The 20,258-nt window shown below is 35.3% G+C and overlaps 1 long non-coding RNA gene and 1 pseudogene across 1 annotated transcript; one reads left to right on the forward strand and one right to left on the reverse strand.

Annotated features, from left to right (window-relative positions):
• Positions 1-1,283: 1,283 nt before the first annotated feature.
• On the reverse strand, positions 1,284-11,192 carry LOC117241128 (annotated as a pseudogene).
• On the forward strand, positions 1,646-2,764 carry LOC117241129. Its single transcript, XR_004494905.1, has 2 exons — positions 1,646-1,928; positions 2,651-2,764. It is a non-coding gene; the product is annotated as an uncharacterized LOC117241129 (long non-coding RNA).
• Positions 11,193-20,258: the final 9,066 nt, after the last annotated feature.

A 20,258-nucleotide genomic window follows, 5' to 3' on the forward strand; every position in this document is an offset into this window, starting at 1 on the left:
TCATCGTAAAATTGATATGATTTCATGGAAACGCGTCTAACTTGGTATCTCGAAAGTATCTTAAGCAAACTAATTAGCGTGCCTGTTATGTCTTTTAAAATGTAAATTAACATGTAACAAAGAAACCTTCAACAATTTGATTCGCTTCAAACTGCGCAAATAAGTAGTATAAATAATATTTGTGATAGACTTGGCATCAATTCCATGTTTCCTTTAATATTTGCCTTTAGAAAGTCCAATTCGTTTCACGATTATACAAATTACTAAAAAAATGTCTATATTAGTAACTTATTTATTTTGCATTAATCGTTAGTTGCATTATGTTATATGTAAACTACCACAGAGGAAAAATGATAATCTTTCAGTTATTAGTTTTCTGATTTTAATGTCATTTTATGAGTACTTTAACGCGAGGTAGTTGTAAATGAAAACAACCAATTAGGTCTAAAAACATAAGCCTGTTACCAAGACTCTTATTAAATTGAACAAGCTTTTCAAAAATCGAACGTGTATATTAACGCGAACTTATTATTTGACTGATTTGACTGATTTGACTGACATCCGAAATTAGTGAGATCATATGAAATTTTGCTTTTCGCGGTTCGGTGTATAAGAACGCGTCACCGATTGCTCAACTTTCGATATAAAAAGCGGATCAAGTCTACCGGATTATCCTACAGACACGCATTAATTCGTAAGAGTTAGTTATCATCTGGATAATAATTATCTGAAGAAACTTTCAACGTGAAAATATAAAATTTTCATTGATTACATATTGCGTTCGCCATAATTGAAAAAATGGTAAACCTTCGATCTCATCTTTCTAATACACATTTTCTTTACCTCGTGATAAATAAATTCTTGGAAATTTAGGAAAATTTTCAGTGATCACTTTAAGGAATTTGACAAATTTCCAACGAGACTATGTGACACCGTTAGGTAAAAGTGATTCAAATGTAATAGCGATATTAAACGAGAAATCTATAAAGGTGTCATTAGAAATTCTAAAAATGTTTCTGCATCTTTATCTTAGGTATTACGCCAATAGTTTTCATCGCCAATAGTCATTCATGAATTACATTCATTAGGTAATATTTATCATGCTTATTTTGTACGTAAAACGAATCGTTGGAATATTCCCGAAGCTAACGAAGCATTTCCCAAAAGTTAAACCGAAGAAATTAACGCGAATAGTTAAGTGAAATTTTTCCATTAACTTGCTCGCTCTTTTTATAATTAAGGCTTACAAATTCTTAAACGTAAACGATAAAAATAAAAATTAATGTAGGAGAATAGAAAAATAATATGTTCCGATTTTTTCTCGTACAAAAATCGTCAGACTGATCCGCTTGTAATATTGTTACTTCTAAAAAAACACGAATCCTCCTTCGTGTTTTTTAATTGAATTATTATTAAAAATCAGATAATTATCGTTCACAGGAGTGATAGTGTTGATGTCCATTGAAGTGTGTCTTATGGTAGCAAGGCAACGACCAGAAATGTTGGTCCCTTCCGAATTCTTCGCCTTGCTTGATAGTCTGAGGAAGATTCTGGCCGACAGTTTCCGGCAGGAACAAAACCAGTGCAGCGCCAAAAAAGGACACCGTGCTGATAATGAGCATTGGAAATCCCTCCCAAATTGCAGCCTAATGAACAAATATTAATTTATATGAGCAAAGGTTAAATACCATGAAAATCTGGTCAAAGTATTTCTCATTTAAAAAGTTTCATTAGAAAGTTTCAACCAATATAGTTTCATATCTTAAGTTATTCCATCATTTTTTATTTTAAATTTCAATTTTTTGATTAAAGATCAGTTAAAGAAAAACGTTGGTTGCAACTTCCAAAACGGGCTTTCTAGAAAGTGAGAAATATTTTGATCAGATTTTTATAATATTTAACTTCTTCAGGAAACAACTTGTTTTAAGGTAAGAAAAAAACTATTTTACATTTTCATGAGAAAATTTACATGAGAACTTTTTCATAATTTCTAATAGCGCTTATTGTATCTTTTGGAATAAATTAAAGACAAGTTGAACGTGTCAAACGTCAAAAATGTTGTAACAACAATAGTAGTATAAATATTTATTTACCGAATCAGTGATATATGGCGCCAAAGAGTGTGCAACTATTCCGAAAATATGAATGAAAGATACGCCCTACGATCTGACTGGCGTGGGCAGAAGTTCTGCTGCATACTGAAGACCAACATTGGCTGCCATGTTCAGACAGAATCGCGACAATATTGACATTACTAATTTCGCGAGCACTGGGGAATAAATTAAAAAATACAAAATTAATCCTGGGTACACAATACTTGATTGTAAGTTTAATTAAAAATATAGTCCGATCGAAGCTTAATCAAAATCAAATTAAAATTTCACACAAACTTTAAACTTCTATAAATCTCCAAATTCTAGAAAACCAACATATAGAAAATTATTGCTTCTAAAATGTGCACACCTCTTTCAATTTCGCCACTAAATTAATTCCTAATAATTCCTAAATTCTAGTTCCATCAAAATAATTATTTTCCAAGATTAATACCTTCGAAGTTGCCAAAATTCTTTTACATTCATCATCAACTTAATTTCAGATTTTTCTCAATAATACGTCATTATAATCGTTTTAATTTTACTTTAATAAACAGATCGATATATTTACTGGAATGCAGCATAAGTTCAGCGATACTGAGTACACAGGTCATTGCCATCGTGAGAAATCCGCAGAGTCTACGACCCCATCGGTCGAGCAACAGGGCGAGTAATAACCCAGCTGGAAGTTCTGTGGCACAGGCGATCGAGAACGACACGAACACCGAGCTCTGGATAAGTTTTAATGAATACACGTGACCGTCGAACGAGATCAGGGTGAAACACCTACAAGATTGTATCGGTTATTTATGAAGGTTTTCTCGCAACATGAACTCGTATCTTATACTTGCCAGAATGCAACTAGAAGAATAGTGTTTCTCGCCAACCATGGCGTTTTGAACAGATCGAGCAGCGTCGCTGATTCTTGAATTTTGTCCGGTGCCTCCATGTTACTCTGCAAGAATTTATTTCGAGAATAATTAACGAAAGATATAATACGAGTCGTGCCTTTAGCCCTTACACAGTTCAAAATTCATAACACACTGAAAAGAAATTTTATTTTCATTTTATTCGTCATTAATAGATAGCACGAACAGTGGCACTTTGCATTCTGTTTTATGGAATTAGTCGGCATGGCTTTTGATATCGAGATTTATTAATATAATGGGTGGTTGGTTGATTAAATACTTTTCTGATCCGAAATACAGTCGGGAACAAAACTAAGTGGATTAGTGGAGAAAATGTAAAAATTCATTTCAATCATTTGCTGAACTATCTGCATATTATTAGAAGGAAATATAATAAATAAAACTCAAGTATATGAGGCTGATACTAATTTGATTATACTTTCTTCACATCTATTTCCATTAACTATAGTAGCTTATTTTTATCTCCGATTGTACTTGTAAATTGTAAATATTTTATAATTTCTATATAAATTCCCAGATTTACTTCAAATTTTGTACGAGATCGATATAATACCACAATGGAATCGCGACAGTCAAGTTTCATTTCATATTTCATTTTTCATCGCGTTTCATTTTTAAAACCTGTCTATGCATGTTAAAATACATTCGCGAGTCTGTGTGTTTTCGACGTGAATCAAATATATCTGTCAGCACAGATTCAAGTACTGTACCGTATGATTTCGCGTAAGCTTTCTAGAATTCTATTTGATCGAACTTACGACGAATATATCGCAAATACGCGAGTCTGGATTTCTGCGATTGATCCTAGCTATTCTCCGTAGTTTCTCAACAACCTTGTCCATCATCCCGTTGGAAACGTACCAGCTTGAACAGAGCAAATACGAGTGATATGGATCAATAAGTAAATTTGCATAAATCTCAAAGCGCAAGTTGAGAATTCGAATAATCGAACGATTAGGAGTTTACTTACCGGGCGCTCTCGGGAAGAATCCACGGTGTGATAGCGACAGATAACAGCGGTATGGCAGTAACGTAAGTAAAATATCTCCAGTTCGCGATATAATAGGCTATCCATGGTAAAATTGTACTGGCCACTGCGAAGTATACGCCAAAGGCGATATTCACGACCAACGTTCGTTTCGAAACAGCCATATATTCGAGCACTGCGGGATAATTGATCGTCGATGACTCTCGGAATAACTGATTATTATATCAAGATACTTAACGACGATTATTCTTCATGTTGCAGTAATAGAACATGGAAGATTTATCGAGTGAAACCGGTTATTATTAATATGGAGCAATTGATGACGAGCCGAATGAACGATACCATCAACATAATTGTAGGATAATTGTAAGATTATAAATATAATTCCGATTTTAAATTAATCCGTTTACTCTGCAAACGTGAATGTTCCGAGTTTGAGCTGGTCCGTATAACAAAAAGCGCTACATAATGCACGTGTTTTGCTTCTAACGTATTTAAACGAATTACGTGTTGAAAATTTTGTGATAATTTTCATTTCGAACGAATATACAGAGTGGTTGGTAACTGGTGGTACAAGCGGAAAGGGGGTGATTCTACGCGGAAAAAGAAGTCGAAAATATAGAATAAAAATTTTTCGTTCGAGGCTTTGTTCTCGAGAAAATCGACTTTGAATTTTCGCTCGATACGCGTGCACTTTATCGCGTCTCGTTATAACGGATCTCACTGTAGATCGTTGTCTCGATGGAAGAATTAAAAAAAAAATTTGTATTCTATATTTTCGACTTCTTTCCGCTTGTACCACCAGTTACCAACCACCTTGTATAACTCGATTTAAGAATATCAAGATATAACTATCCTCGGCGACATGAAAATCGATGAAACGATCTTTAACAATAACAAAATCAATATATTCATCTCTGGTGGTGGCAAAAGCTCTTGAATCAAGAACTCGAACCGTATAGTTCAATCGAGTACAGCAACGTCAAAATTATCTTCGAGGAACAATTCATCAAAAATTTCTCACGCAACATCATCTTTCACGTAATAGAAACATTGACTTCATACTAACGTTATCTCTCGCGTGACTGAAACATTGGCTTATCGGTCGAACCTCTCGCACTTTCTACTTCGTAGAAGGCTTACCGATAATCAAAGGAATGTTGATACAGTTACCGAACGCCAGTCCAGTGAGAAACCTACAGACGGCGAATGACCAAAAACTATTTGCGCTGGCAGTGAAAATGGAGGCAAAAAGGGCGATACCATTGCAGAACATTAAAGCTGGGATACGACCCTTGTGATCGGCGATCCAACCGACTAGGAAACCACCGATGATGGATCCGCAGAAGAAGATGGCCTGCGCCGTTGATACGAGGTATTCTCGGTCGCATACCCAATCTAGCTAATCACCAAGGTTAAGAGTTAGTCAGCGAAAAACCAGATTCATATTTTTCAGAACATAATTTTAATCCTGCTGCGGTCTTCGAATTTTTATATCTCGATTCTGCTCGCAGTTCGATGAATGAAAGAGTTCTTTATGTTCTGAAAAAAACGTTCGCGTAAAATCGGAACGAGGAATTATCCGTACTAACAATTATCGTCTTATACTTTCTTTAAACTTAAGAAATTTACTATAACAAGGTTAGAGTAGATCGGAAATGACCCAAAGAACGCAGCAGAAGTGTAAGAATTTCGAAGCATGCGATTCAGACAACGATGTGAATACTTCACCTCAGTTCCTATACTAGGATATGGAATCTGCGTAAAATTATACTCTCATTGAGTACATTTTATCGTTTTGTTTGTTTGGAAGCCCGATGAGCTCAGGCTCTTATCGCTCTTCAACAGCTCTGTGAAGTTTACGTCCTTCCGTTGACATTGTTCGTAATAAGGATAAACGTTCGTCACTGGAATCGCTATCTTAATCCTAAACACCCCATACGATAGATGATTGATCATTTTAATTATTAAAATAAGAACCAAAGTCCAGACAGAGTAATCCAAAAATATCTTGTATCTTATCGTGAAATTTTTCTACAATATTTTCTAATAATTTTCGAAATGTTCGAAAATTCGAGAAATTCCAGAAATCGCGATATCTCGCATATTTTTCACAATATTTCAAAGTCACTTTCTACGAACAATCAAAAATATCGTTCAAAGTTTAAAGGAGCTTTCGTTGCTACGTATATCTCCTTTTCTTTCTTTCCTTCATTATACATACTTACCTCTCTTCTTCGGTGAAATTCGAGTTTACTAATTCGTCTATCCTGCACCAGTGTTCCGTGGGAATAATCGTAATGAAAAATTGCGAGAAATACAGAAACGCGTACGTCGCGCCATAAGGTAGTAACGACAATAACAACAGCCATTGATATCTCCCGTAGTCACCGACATACGGCAGAACATCATCGAAACTTTCCAATCTTGGTCTCAATCGAGTCGCTTCAGTGGGCAATATAGAGTTACTCTTCTCGTCCTTCATTTCGCTGAAACAGTATCCATCTTTGATTTCCAGGCGTAGCAGTATAAAAGTCGTATAACAAAGTTTTCAGTCTTCTAGTTTTTGAAATAAATGTCATTCGGCAGTTCCTTTGATGTTTCACATTCTGTGATTCCAATTACAATGCTCCTTTCCTCTCCCACAAACAGGAAATTATTTTCTGACAGAACGCAGGAACAATCTTACCCGTCATTCACGTTTTCCCCTTCCATAGTTCGAGCAGCAAAGTCTCAATTATGATTTTAGATTTTGAAAGGCAACGGAGATGAAAGAGGAGACCCGATATGCTGATCGAAAGACGTTCGGAAATGAACTGAAAGAACGAGCGAAGTCCGGCAACTGTTCGCTTTGTTTTCGATTCGGTTAAACGTTAAATTAAGTGTAAGTGTTTGCTCGAGTGCCGGCCAATTACTGTGCCGGGAGTCAAGTGAATCGTGACACGCGACTCGTTCAAATTGAATTGCATACGAACCACGCTCGCGAGATCATCTTTAAAAAGGGCTGATTCGGTATACGCGGCGATGTCAACGTGATATCTACATGTCTGAGGAAAGTTTCGACGAAAGAAATAGCCTCGAGTGCTGGTTAATGGTGTTCGAGTTATCGTTTGGATATCGATATTATAGATTTGCAAATGAGATAGAAGAACCGAAGGAAAGTTTGTTGACTCTGTCATATTTAATTAAATGCAGGAGAAAAATTGAATGGAATAATTTTCTGATTAATATTGTTTGTTTATTACTCGTAATCCTCTTACCCGGCGACTTAAGAGTGACTTCCGGTTACAGTGCTTAACTAAACTAAGTTTTCGATCAATATATTGAACTCTATTGGAAAATAACCGAGAAAATTTTAAGTCATCGAAGGCTAAGAATAAATGAAATAATTGAAGGTTTTTCAAACCTGTTTTAATACTAATATCAGGAATATAAGAAGATGGTACTTCTGATGTATCAACGCAATTATTTGATTATTTACCATTCGTTAAAACAGACGGTCTTAGGGACTGAGGTGGTTAATTAGATATTGAAAAATTAAAAGAACGATTTCCAAGTTAAAAGTAAAATAATATATCGATCTTTCGCAAAATTTTTATATCAAATTGTTCATTTTCGTATCAGATAGAGCAAAAGGTTAAACTGATATGTTTACTTGAAAATGGATTCAGGGAAATTAATCATTTGCCAATTAAATTTAAGCGAATACGTGAAACAATATTATCATATAGAATAAACACGGAAACGAAACAGCTGACAGAAAAACCATCGATTTCGAGACATCGATTAGAATGACTAATGTCATTGTCAGGAGCGAGAAAGTGGTCGAGTGCTCGAAATAACTGACCTGTTTGGAAAATACGACAACGAGAAACGTTCGTGTCTACGAGCCATCGTGTCTACATAATAAATACTTGCGTGTGTACGTCTACACAAATGGCGGCATTTTTAAAATCAAAAATAGAGTATATTACCCTTGATCGTCCAAACGAAACAATTGTTTATAATTACAAGACATTTGATACAGGACTTTGAGAAATCAATATGCTACAATTTGTTGGAAACATTTAGCTTGCACATAAATCACATATGAGCCAAACTCACGCGACTGATAACGTTACATTGCACTGAAACTGAGGACTCGATCGATTCTCAAAATTCCAAATACAATCTTTTAAATTAATTTTCACTCATTATCAAGAATCCAATCAAAATTTCTTTTTCCTAATTTATTAGTAACATTCTTAGGTAGAACTAATAATTATCGCTTCTCTTTTATAAACGATTATCAAAGCGAAAAATTAAATTCAGTCTATAGAAGAAAATGAATACAGAAGTTGAAACCCTTATCTGTCACCAAACGATTCTTCTATGTCTAATTAACGATAGTCTCACGACGTCAAAGTGAAACTCTAAACTGATCGTTTCTCGTTGCTCTTTGTTCAAAATATCGATCACGATTAATCAGGCACTACCAACCACATCCACTAATATCACTGTCAGATCGATTAACAGCAAGTTATGAAATTAGTAATTAAGGGCACCCTCGATCAAACCATTTTTCTCTCTCAACGTCACACTAAATCATGTCAAATGTATCTTTCCGTTCCAAATGTCGTCGACTAACTTCCAAAGAACAAAATGTCTCAATACACTAAGTTCGATACCTTCGTGTTCTTTGTGGAGATAACCGAAGAATTTTTCCGTTATTGTAGCATTTTCGTTGCTGCTTCTTAATTTAAAAGTAAAGAAATAAAATTAGTTTGAAAAAGCAATTAAAGTAATTCACGTGGGTTTCTTTGAAGACGGCGGAAAATCGATGATAAAACGAAATAGAAATAGAAATAAAATAAAATAAAATCTGCGATTAAACGAATAATTAATACATGTTATTTTGAAAAGGAAATTGGCGATAAAATAGGCGAAAAACAGTTTCTATTAAAAAGGTTATACGAATAATCAACGCAGTTTGCTTCGAAGCAAAATTAGAATTGGCAATCGAGCGAATGATTGACGATTTATTTGGAAAAGTTAGCGGAATCAATGACTAAACAAGCGAGATTTCGTTAAACACACGATTTCCTTCGTAAAGAAAGAAAAAGTAGATTTGTTGATTACACGAATAATCGCTGCAGTTTATCTCAAAGAAGAAATAGCGCGAATGGTCAAACAGGCGAGAAACAAGGTTTCTCCGGGAAAAGAAAATGAAATAGCTGATCGAGTAAATAGTAAATACAATTTACCTTGAGAAAGAAGCAGACTCGAGCGATCAACACTGTTTCCCTCGAAGAAACGCTAAAATTAATGGTCAAACAATCAAAGTAAGTAATTTTTCTCGAGGATAAAGTAGGATCAGTAGTTAAATCAACAAGATTGGTACAGCTTCCCTTCAAGAGACACTATGATCAATATTTATACAGGCAGTCGCGGAATCTCCCTTTCGACTGATCCAATCATTGAGTGAAACGATTGTATTCGATGAAATTTTCCTCGAAGATGAAGCAGAGTCGCAGATCCTTACGTAAACGACCGATCAAGTTTCCACGGCAATAAACCTAAATTCCCTGGCTAATTCAAAATATAAAGGAGACACGACCACATTTCCATTTAAAGAAATGCAATTGTTAGTTAAACAACGATAGGATTTTCTTATTCGAAAAGAGAGGAGAAAAACGTCCGATGTTCACGAAGTCTTGTACAAATATGAAGGGGAAACCGGCTCGCGTATCGCTGATATAGAAGCTTGCTTAGCGAAGACGAACACGATACTCGGTGACACGCGTTTGCCAATAAAAAAGGAGAGAATCGAAGAGAAACGGAACCAAAGGAAGAAACGTTGATTGACAGTGGAACCGGCGAAACTAGAAATAGTTTGGAAAACTCGATTTTCCGATCGCGAACATCGAGGACCACGTGCTCGCGTTGCCATTGATCGAACTCCATTTAGGTTTGCGGCAAATCGTCGCAACAGCGACGTTGGTAGAACAGAGACACAGAGTTCTTCTGTCTCACAAAAAGCAAGGTGCATACATATGTATTTCCTTGTTTCTCCAAAGCATAGTGGCGCCACGCCGGAAACCGGTTGTCCGAAGCCAGCCATACTTTTCAATGGTGTTGAAATGAATTGTATTGTCGTCTTGTCGCGTACTAAAATTGCGATATATGGACGGTGTTAAAAATTGACGTTGAAACACAACTGATTTTTGCAATTTAAATAACGGATGTATTGAAACGAATTCAGTGGATTTTTCAGGTAAATTTGTCGTTTGTTTTACCGGGTTTGATCTTGGATCGACTCTAGTATATTTTTCATATTTAATTGAAATGGGGAATTGCGTTATGTTATTTGTTGATACTCTGTAGGTTAGAAATGTTAGCATCGTTATTTTAGAATTAATATTTACAAAAGGCATAAATGTAATTGAATTCTAAAGAGGATTAATTAAGAATGCTCAAGCTTTTTGTGAGATTGGTTTTTTCTTGCAAGCTACCTCTATAAATTAGACCTCTCCTGAAGGGACACGTAGTTTCGTCAACCGGTTTCTTCTAACAAGATTCGTAGAATTAGCTTTTTGCGAAGGGACTGATTTATGAATATTGTTTCTTCTGAAAAGACTGCTTTGTTACCATAAAAAATCAAGGACAGGTTTTCGTAGTTTATATTCACCGAAATATTCACACACACAATAATTTCGAACAGTACGATTAACAAATTACTAGATATGTCTGTACAAATTTCACCTTACGCTCGAAGATACAAGCAAAGCGAAAATTAAATTTCCAAAATCAAATATCAAGAACAGTAAATAACTATATGCAGAATATTCTTCTAGCGAAAGACAGACAGTCTCTACTCACTATGTACATACGAAGAGAAAGATACACACTACATTCCAAACACATGTCCAAACACAGGAATGACCTTGTAACTTACATAACACCACAACTGAAGAAATTACATCATATAACATTGAATGTGACGGATGTAATATGGCACATCAGTTATCGAACAAAAAGTTTCATAAAATTCAAATTAAAAGAAATATGGGATCGCGAAACACACAACGGGTGTGCATAAGTTATGTACGTAACTTCCAACTTACACACATGCAATAGGTTTAACCGTTACTGGCGTTGATAATAACAGAAGCACAGTCATGGATCCGTTACCATGTCTAGCGTTGTTTCCACGAGTTTCATTCCCACTTGATTTAGTGTCGCTCCTAACCGCTGGTTCACGCAACAGAGAAGGATAAAATGAACCACGACAGATATACAATTACATACTTACGTACTATATGGTTCAAAATCTATAAATAATATTGTAGACGGTATAATTAGAGGCCTTCTGTATTATTTCCGCACGCAGTAACGTCCTAAACGTATACACGGAAAACTTTAAATCGTAGCACAATTGAAGCCAGAAGAAATTTTAAAGTGAGCTAAAAAATGAAAAACAAGCCGAAGATTCAAGAATAACAGAATTACACTGGAAACTCTATTTGGGTGGGGGGGGGGGGCGTTTGAAAATCGATCGCGTATTACGCGGTAGGTAGTAGTTGACTGATATGATTGGAGTAATAAATGTCATTACGGATTATTTGATATCACTTTTGAATAAAACTTTTTGAATAAAATTCAATGTCAAGACTTATTCATTATCGATACTTATCTTGTTTACAGTAGATTGTAGAATCGAGATATTCTGTTCGTAATTTTTTATGAAAATGTTCTTCGCTTTGATGAAGAATTTTTATTTTTAAAATGATATAAATGTGATATCTCGACGATATAAACGATGCTTTTCTTTATCTGTATATAAACTAAGCAACTTCTAGTTTTATAGATTTTTACACAAAGTTCGTTAAAATCATACGTAAGAAATATTTTCTTTAGATCTTGTACCGATTTACTGAATTACATATAGTAAATCATGCTAATATTTAATAACTAAATATAACTAGATATAAGTAATTATATTAAATAACAAACGGGATCACAATATTGTTTATGGGTACAGAGACCTTAGAAAAATTATGATCGTAGTCACGTAATTACATTGGTTCCTCAAGAATCCTGTCTACCTTGATAGATCATTAAGCAACGTGACTGGAATCGCATTGCGTCGTCGAAGGAAAATTTTTTATCTTTACTTTGTTGTATGAAAATGCTTTCACTGACTGTGTAGAGGTCGGACTGAGGGAAATCTGTGTTCGCTTCTGGTTTCCATAACAGTAGAACGATGGATCTTGAATAATAGATACATTTCTGTTATGTATTATAAACACGTAACTAAAGAGAATTCCATAATATTACCCAAAAACAGTTCATTCAATTTTAATTTCTGACTAGAAGAGACGAGAAATTTGCTAATGGAAAATTTTCATTTTTAAAATGCTTTACATTTATTAATACTCTTTTTTAGAAAACGATACTTATCGTACCATCTAATACTCAAAGATCAAAGCCTATCACAGTTTTCTGTTCCATCTTTTTTAAATGCTTAAAATATTAAACCTAAATTTAATATTTTTTATCATTTTATTAACACGAAATCTGTTATTAATTATTTACTGTAATATTGTACAAATATTTCAGTCTTCATTTTGCCATACTAATACATAATGATCGTGATCTATCTTGATCATCTATCTTTTCCAAACTGATAATGTATTCTTTCATGGAATTTACCAGTTTCACTTCCTTATTGTTCATTTATCACCTAGTATCGGTAACAGATTATGTTATACGTGTTTCGTCGGCAAAACAAACAGAACTAAAGGATCTAAGAATCGCTCAGTAAGTAACAATGCGATTATGGCTGATTTCAGACAATCTGCGGCATTAACTTTTCTCACGTTGTCTCGTAACGATCGTGATTTTCCTTCTGATCCTTCAGATTAAACGTCCTTGAACATCGTTAACTAAATCATGAATTTATAACGAACCCCATTTTTCATTATTTTTTAACAAGATTCCAAAAGATATGAAAAGTAAACAAAACGGAGAGTTTATCTGAACATAATATTTATCGAATAAATCGAAATTTTATTACACGTATTTAAATATTTAAATAATCTATCATTCGAGTGTGTAATTTGTAATTATAAAATTTTATAATTCGTAAACTCGTAGAAGGCAAGTAAAAACTCATGAATACACAAGTGTGTGTCACTTCATGTATGTACTTGTTGTATCGGGTATTTATGACATTCAAATAATAATATCTACATTTAGCTTTCGAAAATTAACTTGCTAATACGAAGCGTATTTACCTTCATATTTTATAATAAACTTAATTATTTCGTTAGCAATGAAACATGTGCGTCTCGCAGAAATGTAAAAAATCGTAGACAAATATAATGTTCCTAGTTTTACTTAACTTCTTAATTTTATTTACAATGATTATTGTAACGAAGTGTCTTGAAGTGGCAATAACTCAAATTTAATCCAATTTTTACGAACGCATAATCAAACTCGAATTTTATTATTTAAGATATAGTTCATTCGAGTAACTCTGAAACGTAATTAATTAAAGCTTAGAAACGAAAGATTAAAAACATTTAATCCCCAATGGTGTATCTATTCCACTCTATATTAATATTAAAAAAACATACAAATCGGCGTCAAAAGATGTCAATATTTACAATCATAAGAATCGCCACGTTAAATCATCTTTTCATCTACTAATCCCATTCATAACAGCACACTCACCAAACAAACTATCAATGATCGCAAACGAGTCACAATGCCTTTCACATTTTACGTAAGCAAAAAAAGAATACAACGATCGTGATAGAAACTTTACAAGTGTCCCCTTTACATATGTGCGTGTCTGTGTCAAGACTGCAATCAGTAAGATTAATCTCGTCTGTCGTCGACAACATGCTTCTCCGCAACCTTACTAGTTGGCACCGAATAATGGTACAATCGTCTCGTAACATGTATGATTGATAACTCGTCACGCTAGAGGGGCATATTCATTACTCGTCGCTTCAGATTGCATCACGTTAATATTAATTAGCGACAGAAACTACGATAAAGGTTGCGAACTCTCGTATGTTGAACCTTAACATTGGGGCAGTGAACGATATTTATGGAGTAGAGATGATATAGCACTGCACGTACGTAGCTGTGCGCATAGCATCGGATTCCATTGACTGTTAAGGGAATTAAAATGAGAAGAGAGAAGAATTTTCCATAACGATGCTACTACGGTATCGAGAAGAATCATTTCGTCGATGGTCTACAATAAAAGATTATAATACGTACTTGAGGCGGATAAGTCTCCTACGTGAATATTACATTGAAGAAGAAGAAGAGAAAGAGAGCGATATAGAACCATGCGTTCCCTCAAGAAAAAAGAAGAAAAAAACCGACTAGATGAAGTAAGTAGTTCGCAAAAATATAACGTATCGTACCTTCGTGACTTTCCATACGAAAGTCGTATTCAGCTCTCCGCGGCTCACCGAATTAAAAAAAAAATCGTGTTTGTAAGTGTGCTTTAGATACCGAAAAAAACAAGTTTTAAAAATCATGTGACAAGCGCAGTTTTAAATCTGAGACGTTATCCTCTTTTGTTCTCCCGCCCCTGCCTTTTCTACGCCCGTCGAGATCGAATTCTCTCGATATTTTGCAATTCGTAGCTGCCTCTTTGGCACGAACAATTAATGTCACGTTTTTAGAGGATTAGACGCTGAAACTATTAAGAGCTGCTCGTCAGAATATTCCTTTTAATCTTTCACACGATGTAAACTTCCGTGGTAATCGACTTTGAAGTTTATTATCTCGTAACCTTTTCATCGAATTTTAATCCTTTTAGGCTTAAATCTGCCGAGTTTCTGAACACTGCGTACACATGCAAGCAAAATTTGTCTGAGAAGCGGAAAACTTCGAAATTTTTGTATTTATCTATAACGGCATTGTTTTGCATTTGTATTTGTATTTATCTAAATTTCAAGAATGTCTGAAAGTTGCGAAAATTAAGACATCGATATTTTCTTGGTTGCTTGTGGTAGCTGGTATGGCAAAGTAAGTGTACGAAATTTCTGGGATCTATGGGAAAATTCTCGTTTAGCAGTTACGCGTAGGAAAACTTTCAGAAGCAATCGTAATTAATAAATTGACAGTGGAAAAAGTAATTGGCCGATCGCGAATGGTTTTCCACGCTTATTATAGCTTTAAATCGCGTTACATCTACAATTAGTCTTGAATTGTACCTCCGTAAAAACAAAAACATGTTTCTCCACTGTAACAGCACGAACGACTCCCACGCATACGTCGAATACTCGCTGCGATTCGAATTCCAGGTATTTGTAGCTCGACGATATTTCTCGAAACCCTCTGAAATTGGAATATTCTTCGCGCATTTCTAAGATTCTCCAAGAAGAGATTTCAAGCACTTCTAGGGAGAAATTTCTTGGAAGATTATCTCTGTACTCTTTATGAACATAACGTGAACTTGGCATTATAATATACAGCATGTTGAATGCTGAAATTATCGATTTTATATACAGATTGTTACGACCGTTCGCGGAGAGACGTTGTTGGAATAAACTGTGATTTATAACTTGTTATATCGGTGTCTTATTCAATTCAATAACGCACACAAATACAAAGGAAGGGTATTGCAGATTTATGGAGATTATGGAGAAAGATATTAAATTTGTCAATAAATGCTTTGTTACAGTTGGTACGACCGTTCACGGAGAGATGCGGTCGCGAGGACGCGTCAGCGAGAGGCGTAAATTCTCGCGACGACTATGTTAATCGACGCCGCGAAATAGTCGTTCCCCTGTTTCGGTTAAGACAACAGAGGTGGTTTAATGAATGTAACACTGTATTAACAGGTTAACATAGAATGATATATTTTACAATAATATGATGAATATGTTACAGAAATTTGACTCGACTTTACGATATCTCTAGATAAATTCGTTTGCTCGTCAGATTTGTCGAAGTGTCACGTTTGACTCGTCAGAAGGAACTGATCCCCTTCGATTATTCCTTTGCCTCATTTGGAAGATGACCCCCACTATGCTCGGGTCACGCCACCGCTCGCGCCTATGATCACGTATGCCTCTTCTTGCGTGAAAAACGTAACGGTCAAAAATCGACGTTTCTAGAGCTCGCTGCTTGGCAACAACTATGCTCTTGTCACGTAAAATAACAAAATAAAAAAAGGAATTTGAGGTAAAAAATAAAAAAAAAAGAAAACTTTATTTTTTTTCTAACATCAATACACTTTACAATTTACTTCCGAACTCTAGGCGTGACTTTTTAAGACTGACTCTTATGATTTTACTTTCGATCGGATCCGATTACTTTCTTTTGTCATCCCTCAACATCCCCACCGTCCATGCATTTGCTAGGCGTCCGCGACCGTTGTCACGTGCTCTTTCTTCTAGAACATTCGGTGGAAGGACCGTTGGGATGTTGATGGTTCATTAGGCACTTCAGCGATATACATTGTCGCCGAGTGCTTTATCTCTATCGTCAGTCCGTCGGATTTGAAGTATGCCGGTCGTGACGGTGTCATCCGGACAGCTACAGTTCAGACGGCAAAAAGCATTTTGGATCGGGGCGTCAAAAGGCTTGTCCCACTGCCAATTCAACCCGATCTCGAGAAACCCGAACAACTAGCCACCGAGACGAAATAAGATGGGAACTTCAACCACACCTCGCTAGTTTGATCGGTACCCTCTCAACGGGGGGAGAATGTTACGCCATGTGGCTTACCATAGGTCATATTCTTAACTATCGATCGCGGCACTATAATGTCGCAGACGGACCGTCGCGTCTGCCCGGCAAACAAACATTGTAGTGGCAAGCGCATGGTTCATTAAGCAGGGCGACTTCCAGAAACGTCGACTCGTGGTCGTTATTTTACCTCGCGTAAAAGAATGTGGCGTGATCCGAACGTAGTGGGGGTCGCCTTCCAGAAAAAACGAAAAAAATCGAAAGGCGTTCAGAACTTTTCGAGAAGTCGAACCGTCAACACATGTGATATGTCGCGCATTACTTATCAACCAAAACGCAGTTACATTTTTTTTGTTCCATTTATATCTTTCTAGTTAATAAGTTGTTGAAATAAACATTAATTTATTTGTGTTAATTCTGTGGAATTCCATTGAACTACCCTTATTATCATAATCGAAATAAGGGGATCGATCAGTTCGTGGCGTCGATTATTTAATCGTAACGGGAACTTACAACTCTCGTTGACGTGCTATCTCGCGATCGCGTCTCTCCGCGAACGGTCGAAACAAAATGATTCGCTAAAAACTGTCCTGAATTCCTAAGAATTTATTTACCGCAAAACTGACAAAGTGTTTATTTAAAAAATGAGGTTGAAGGTAGTCCTTTTCTTTCATTTCATTCATTTTCATTTTCTTTCTTAAGTATGGCTAACACAATATCTAATCAATTAAAATTTTATATTTTCCCGTGAAAAGTTTCTTTAGATAATTATTATCAACATGATGACTAACTCTTACGGATTAATACGTGTCTGTAGGGCAATCCGGTGGACTTGATCGGCTTTTTACTTCGAAAGTTGAGTAATCGGTGTCGCTTTCTTACGCATCTTTGAACTGTATAAATGTTTTAAAATTGTTTGATCCAGAATGTACCCCACCGGACAATCAAGAAGGCAGGTGCCTTGACTACAGAAAATGTAAACCTCTGCAAGAAATATGGCAGATACAGTACCGTACAGCCACCGATTTTTATAGACGATCAGTGTGCAGATGCCAGGGCAATGTTACGATCGTTTGCTGTCCGAACGATCCAAACAAAGAGAAGAGAGAAATTTTAATAAAAACTGTGTATAAGTATAAGGCTTTGCGACCACCATACTGTGGTTTTAGCAACGTCTCTCATACCAGGGTGGTGGTCGATGGTAAACCAGCTGAACTGGGTACGTTTTATGTCTTTCTTTCCGATTAATAATAAGCCATTTACTGCAAAGAATGAACTTTAAAGGCATTAAACAGCACATCAATGTACATTCCAATTAGACTAAATAATAATGCTATGATTTTATCGGTAGTAACTTTACTTATTAACTTGAATTATTTCTTTCTTTTACTTCATGTTAGGAAGAGTATCTCTTTGCTTGAAATAAAAAATTGATATAGGAGTAATAATATGGATAGAGATCAAAAACTGTTAGGGCAGAAATTACACGTTTGAACTTTATAGTTCAGTATAGTTCAAATAGAAATTATATAGGATTATTTAATAATTTGTATTCCACTGGAATAAAAATTTAATTTCTGTCTTTATCAAATCTCTATTTCAGAGTATTTGTACGTATGTACTTATCGTCTGCTGTATGATCGAATATCGAATAGGTAATAATCGTTGTTACTCGTTATGTGAGAAAAAATTATGTATATTCACAACTATGACTATTGCATGTTAGGCGCTTGGCCATGGATCGCTGCATTAGGTTTTCGTAATCCCCGAAACCCAGACAAACCACTATGGAAGTGCGGAGGTTCCCTGATATCGGCTAGGCATGTTTTGACCGCAGCACATTGTGCACATATGGATGGAATAGAAAACATACACAATCATAATATTGCCATTCTTAGATTGGTGGAGGAGGTGCCATTTTCGAGTAAGTCCTCAAATATATATATATATATATGCTATTGAGTATTACTGAAGTATCATATCCTGAAATTTCTTACTGTACACATATATTGTGTCATAAAGCGTGTATAATTCTTTCTCATACTTTTGGTCATTCGTTTCCTGCATTTTCATTTATTTTTTTATTTCTCAGGGTACGTACATCCCATTTGTACGAAAGAGCCCCTACGAAAGAGCACCTTCGTCGGCTATAACCCCCTTGTTGCTGGATGGGGAGCATTAAGATATAGTAAGTGATATCAATTTTATAATAAAATTAAACAGTCCCAGTCTTAAATATCTTTCTTATTTTCTTCGTAGGACGACCACGACGTAATGCATTAATGGAAGTACAAATGCCAGTGATTAAGAACGCCGAATGCAAAATAGCTTATTCCTAATTTCCTAATGCACCTGATATCACTGATGGTATAATATGCGCCGAACATGCTCAGGGCGGAGAGGATTCTTGTACGGTAATTAAGTTACAGAGTTACTACAAACTATACGGTATCTGAAGACACGTCGATTCGAATTAACATCAAATCGACGTCTTAAACATTAAAAATAATAGATAAACACAATTTAATAGTTTTGCCCACTTCTCACACCTCGTTATGGTATTTAATCTAATTTCCTTCTAATCTTAGTTTTGCTCAAAATACATATAACATGTACGTTATAAATTGGAGTATTTCAATACACAAATCAATAGAAGATTATTAGTGTATATAAGCATAATTTCAATACAATTCGATCGATATATTTCAGTATCTTTGATTAAAAATTTAACGATCCTTTCAGGCTGACTGCGGCGGACCACTGCTGATACAACATGAATTAACCTCGTATTTAATAGGTATTGTGTCTTATGCTTATAAATGCGGCACAGCTGGGTATCCCAGCGTTTACACTAGGGTCACATCGTACCTTGACTTCATGCTCCAAGCGATGCAATAATATGATATTACTGTTCCATAAATATCATTGTGTAAAAAACGTAAAGTTGGATTTTCTTATTGTGGAGATAAGAAACAGCTCAAATTTACATTGTTTTGTACGTTACAAATTATAGGCTTAAGATGTACGAAATGTAACTTTGAAACGACACTAATTTTTTACGCACGATAAACCTCCACGACTTAGGTATGTAAAGATGATAAACGTATATTAATTCTATTAGTTTGGTAATAATAAACCAACTTTCTGAGAAGTTCTGTAAATTTCGTTTCTGTTGTATCAAGAGAATAATGGAATATTCCACTTAGATCGTATACTTCTTGTATGTACGTACAAAATTTTCTGGCTAATCTAAAACACTTCATAAGATAGAGAGCTTCTGGAAATTCGGACACAGAGAGTGCATAAAATACAAGATAAGTCTCGTGTCTTTCAAAATTATTTTTTATTCGCTAAAACGTCCTGTGTACTCATGCAATCACATGCAACCTCGAAACTTCACTTATTTTTTATCACTTTCCAATTCAATACACTGTTTGTGCATTTTTGACTATATGTAAGAGAAATTTCCATTCAGCTAAAGGTGTACTTACAGATTATAGATTCCTATACGACTCTCAGTAAAAATTTATCCGCACTCCAGATAGTTAA

Source organism: Bombus vosnesenskii, unplaced genomic scaffold (assembly GCF_011952255.1).
Source record: "Bombus vosnesenskii isolate JDL3184/JDL3185 unplaced genomic scaffold, Bvos_JDL3184-5_v1.1 scf7180000015313, whole genome shotgun sequence".
NCBI lineage: Eukaryota > Metazoa > Arthropoda > Insecta > Hymenoptera > Apidae > Bombus > Bombus vosnesenskii.